The sequence below is a fragment of the Gambusia affinis genome, linkage group LG02 (genome assembly GCF_019740435.1).
Source record: "Gambusia affinis linkage group LG02, SWU_Gaff_1.0, whole genome shotgun sequence".
NCBI lineage: Eukaryota > Metazoa > Chordata > Actinopteri > Cyprinodontiformes > Poeciliidae > Gambusia > Gambusia affinis.
The window spans coordinates 13945923-13951074 of record NC_057869.1 but is presented as its reverse complement, the minus strand read 5'-3'; the positions used below and the strand labels follow the sequence as shown (position 1 = coordinate 13951074).

The following is a 5152-nucleotide window of genomic DNA, read 5'->3' as shown; positions in this document are numbered from 1 at the left end:
GGGCATGAGCAAATGTGTTTTGGTTTTTTTTACACATTGAATTTAGTCAATGTTCTTGGAAATGCAGCTCAGGAAACATCTGCTTTGTTGTTTTCCTCTGCACGCAGCAAGCCACTAGCAGAAAAAAAAAAAAGGCAGAACAACCTTTCACAGGATATGCTGGTCATTTTGTATTTTGTCATTATTCAGTCTGTCCTGTACATATCCATCACAGTGTGAAAAAAGACAGATAACTTTTCTGCAGACCCCACACACCCTGGACACAAACTGTTTAGATTTTTACCTTCAGGCTGGAGCCACAAAATGCTTTTTGTTATCTCTCATGAACACAATGAAGACCTCACACAGTATTCGGTTACTGTGGGAAGCAAAAATAATCATGTTTGCTAAAAAAAAAAAATAATAACACTGATTCCTAAACACAAACAGTTTCATTATACCTCTTGTAAATGTGATCAAATCCCTTCAGTAAAAGGTTCTCGGTGCAGAGAGAGGTTATTTGCTCACCATTTCAGGAACAGATTTGCCTTTTTGTCTAGTTTCAGAGTTAAAAGCATACACAAATGGACCTTACCAGAGGGGCCGCTTTTCATTGGCTGATGCTCTTTCTACGTGGTCACGTGGGTGGCAGTCTCACAAACACTAGCTTTTCGTTAGCTAAGTACAGCAAAATAGCAGTTCTGATACAACTTCTACACCTTGAAGCCTGTCTGCTACACAGTCTTACGTTAGCTAAACAGCTCAATATGCAATGTGTACTGTATCTGACACACACTAAAGATTTTATTTTAGCAGAAAAGGCTTTGGACTAAATTGTTACTCGTGTTAGCCACTCTAACACAAAGTACAGCTAGTAAATCAACCATCGCTGTGTTCAGGGAAGCGCTGATTAATAATCCAGAAATAAATATCAAGCCTGGAAACTTGATATCGTAACGGACTGGATGCTATGTTTTTAACGTAATCTTTGCTCGTCTTGCGGGGCGCAGGCGGTTGATACGGTAACAAGTGTGCTTAAACTACAAAGAGAGAGAGACTAAAAAGGTACGAGTGGTTTTGAGTTGATCACCTGTTCGGGTTATTTTACCTTTGTTTACATTTGCTGTGGCTCATTACAGCCGCTGTAGTTTCTAAACGTTGGACTAATTACCCTGTTTGTTTATGATTATACGTCATTCATAACAAACATCAAATAGAACAAATAGATTTCATAAAATTTTAACAAACAAATGGCTTCTTTACCTTAACAGAGCTCTTTGGTTCCTCTTATCAGTCTGTAGCTTCTCATATTGAGGTCATCAAACCCAATTTCAGATCTACCATAACTGACCGACTGACACCTGCTAACCTCAGGTTTGCAACCAGCTTGTGACTGAGAAACCAGTAACCTCCTCCCAGATGATGACATAAACTTGTTATTTCCTCTGTCCATTGTAGTAGCTGATATATTGTGAAAATCCGGTAGAAATGATGCACTAATGGAGTCATGTTTACATAGAAACAATGCGCTACGAGGCTTTGCTTGTGAGACTTGTGGTCACGTGGGTCGGTTGTGGGCGGAGCTTGGTAAGGTCCATTTAGGCTTGCCCACATTTATCTCTTTGGTTTCGGAAAGCTCCTATGCATGTCTTAATTGTGGCACCATGAAAGAGAACAAGGCATTAAAAAAGTAGCCCCCCATTATGCTGAAGGTTACTTGCAGCGAGAAACTCGCGTTAGAATTTATTATATGTAACAATGTACAAACTTCGCCATCAGAGGGCGCTCAGTGCCGTATACAACAGTGGTTGACGCTCTTGCAGGCTGAAGAAGTCTGCCATTGCTGAGAAAGCAGCTTACAGTAGCTATTAGGAGCAGCTACTATAACCGCTGTGCTTTCTGTTCACAGCCTGGTAAGTTGAGTCATAAATAATATATATAGATTATAACGCTAGTAGTCTCTGATAAGTACCGTCTGGCAGAAAAAAGGTGCTTCAACAGAACTGAACTGCCGAGACGGATGTGTAGCCGGAGTTAGCACCAGCCTATAGTAATGGCTCGGCTGGTCGCCTGTAATAGGGCCGCAAAATATTTTCTAAGTATATGTATTTTGAGTTCAGTTAATGACCGTTATGTTGGAGTAGATGTACAGTGACGTCAGTAGGAGTAAGTATGTTTACAAGTTGTGCCGCTCTTTGATTGTGTTTAGCGGTTGACTGTCTGACAGGCTGAAGAAGTCTGCCATTGCTGAGAAAACGGCTTATATAGCAGATATTAAGAGCAGCTACTATAACCGCTGTGCTTTCTGTTCACAGTTTAAACCAAATAATTATGCTACACCAGAAGTGCCCCGGCCCATCATTTTCTGCTGTGCAACATATTTTGGCGAGCCAGTCAGGAGGTGGCGCTAGTGAGTCAACACCATCACCAACTACCTTCCTTCCCAAGAGACGAACCAGAAAAAAAATAAAATGGGGGCTACTATTTTCATGCCTTGTTCTCTTTCATGGTGCCTCATAATGATGGATGGATTTAACACCGTACAATAAAAACAGACTTCAGTACCTTTGTTTTTGAGCCATTCCATTTTTTTTTTGTACTTACAGTAATGTCTAACTGTATCACCTTCAAGGTTTGTGTGCTGCTTTACAATGCTTCCTCTTTCATTGATTCCCACTCTCTTTTATTTATGTTTGTTTACTGTGCTGCTTGACTCAAGAACTGCCTATTGCTTTTATTGTCGAATGTAATGAAGGGTGCTTTTATCACCATTTGCCTGCAGGTCAAAGGTGAGAATGGAGACAAATGAGCCAATGGTACAGTGATGAACTGTGGGTCTCAACCTGGAAGCAAACATTCAGTTCATTGATACCAACCGCTCATGTTTCTGTGCCCGAGAAAGTCCTAAAAGCATTTTGAAGAAGCAAATATAGACAGTGCAGGCATTTAAGGGTAGAGTAGCCTTTGATAATCAGTCTCTAAAAGTCAGAATACTCAATAGCCCATGATGCATTGATGATTCTAGTTGGGAATAAAATGCACAAATGTTTAAAATAAAGAATCAAAGTAAACCTAAGAACACTCTTTAGCTTAAAACATAATATCAGTCTTAATGACACTATGAACTGTTCCTTTGGAATTTCTCCCAAGTAACATCAGGTGCCCTTGGTATGAGGCTAGATGACACATTAACATCATATACCACTTTACACATCAGATCAGATGACCAATATGCAAATTGTTCAGGTTGAATTTTTATACATTTGTCCCCATGGTGCAACTGTGTTGATGAAGTGCGGCATAGAGGTCGACTGCAATTACTCACCGTGTGTTCAGAGCAGTGAGCCAGGTACAAGGAGTGAGGCTAGTCTTTGAATGAATGCTAGCGTTTGCGGCATATGGGCTTTTCTTGTCTCCTCGATGTGGGTGTATTTTGAATGAATCCACGAGGTGTAGGCTTGCTAATGATGGTGGTATTTAATTTGCTTAAATGCTGCAGGGATAAGGCATTTGATATGTGTATGGATGGGATGCCATTACTGTGGAGGATGTGAACCATTGACTTAGAAAGGCCTATTCTTTTACCATCTATTTATAGAGAGGATTTTGTGCAGAAGGACAGAGTCACTAGCAGAGAGCTAATACAAATATAAATAGGATACATCTGCCCTTAGGCTTTTTAGCAGGTACAGCATCAATATAGTTTTTCATATTCTGAATAAATTTTTTTTTTAAGTGTAACTCAGGTGTGAGCCTAACACCCTATAGCATATCACTGTAGAGAGAAGCACTGGGACTATTAAAGAGATGACATGGTGTAAAAATTTTCAGCGGTAAGAAACCGGTTCATTTTGTCACTTAAAGTCAAAACCTTTGGTGGCCATAAAAACTAAATAAAACATTCTTATTCAGTTCAACAAAATGAATAAAAAACAAACCTCCTCTCCCTACATCCGTCTAACTTTGTGTTGTGTAGAGAGGTTTCTTCATTAAAACTGACAGAGGAGCCAGAGGGAGGGGAAGTGTTATGGCTCTGCAGATCTGTCACCACTTTCCCCCCCTCCATAAACTATAATTCACCGCTGTACAATCATTGAAATAATTCTTTCATTTTACTGACGAGGCTGCCAAATGTTGAACCAGAAAACTGCCAACAGGGGAGATAGTGTGATCCCTTACTCCATTTTCGTTTTGGATTCATTTCTATTCTAATATGTTAAATGCATAAATTCTACCACTAATGGTTTTTGCACAGTGAAGCAACAGCCTATCCATTTATGTGGTTTAGAGGGGTTTTTGCACTTAAAACAAGAACAACTATAATAAATGCCAGTAAATCTGTGGGCATGTCCATTTTGCCTCAGCCCTAAATGTATGCTTAGTTAATCTTTTCTACTGCATTGGCCATTTGCAGATGGTAATGAGAAGCTTCCACTATAAGTCACAAAGGTACGCTGTTGGGGGGAGGAAGAGAAGAAACATTTATTTAAAAATTGCATTAAAATATTAAATAAAGAAAAACTTTCTTATTACAAATAGCTTTTTAAATATCAATTGTAGATCCCACAAACAAGCTTTAGATTGTGTAGAAATATATTCAACAGTGGCAACATCCCGGTGCACAGCAATGGAATAATGGTACACAAATTGAATTATTAGACTATTTTGTGCTGATTTTTCATTTAGACTACAGTTGAGATATAAATGGTAAAATATAAAATAAAGCACCTAAATAATAAAAGGCATATTCATTCTATTGAAACCAAGCTGAAGGGGTTGTTTGTGGTGGTTTTGTAGTTTTATTTAGAAGTGGCAATAATGCAATACCAGCACATTTATTCAACTTACATTTATACTGAGATGCACAGACACAAATGTTGTTCAGTGAAAGAGTAATGTGATTAAACAGTCTTGGACTTATTGCCCACAAGTGATTGTCAGCACAAGTGGCTAAAGTAGTCAATATTTTTACTCATGTAAAATGAAAATACTTTATTATATTTCACTTTTTTAGTCATCTAAGAAATGACTATTAAGGATGATAAAACTGTAAAAAAAATAATAATGCTACTCAAATACTATAAATTGGCAATAATATTTGCCAGTGTTTTAGTCATCCAAATCATGAAAAGGGATGTTTTAACCACCTTCCGTGTCACTCTTCTACAAACAT

General features: G+C 38.5%; 1 long non-coding RNA gene across 1 annotated transcript; it reads left to right on the top strand.

The window, feature by feature from the left end:
- Positions 1–1634: 1634 nt before the first annotated feature.
- On the top strand, positions 1635–2469 carry LOC122842924. Its single transcript, XR_006372652.1, has 2 exons — positions 1635–1892; positions 2295–2469. It is a non-coding gene; the product is annotated as an uncharacterized LOC122842924 (long non-coding RNA).
- Positions 2470–5152: the final 2683 nt, after the last annotated feature.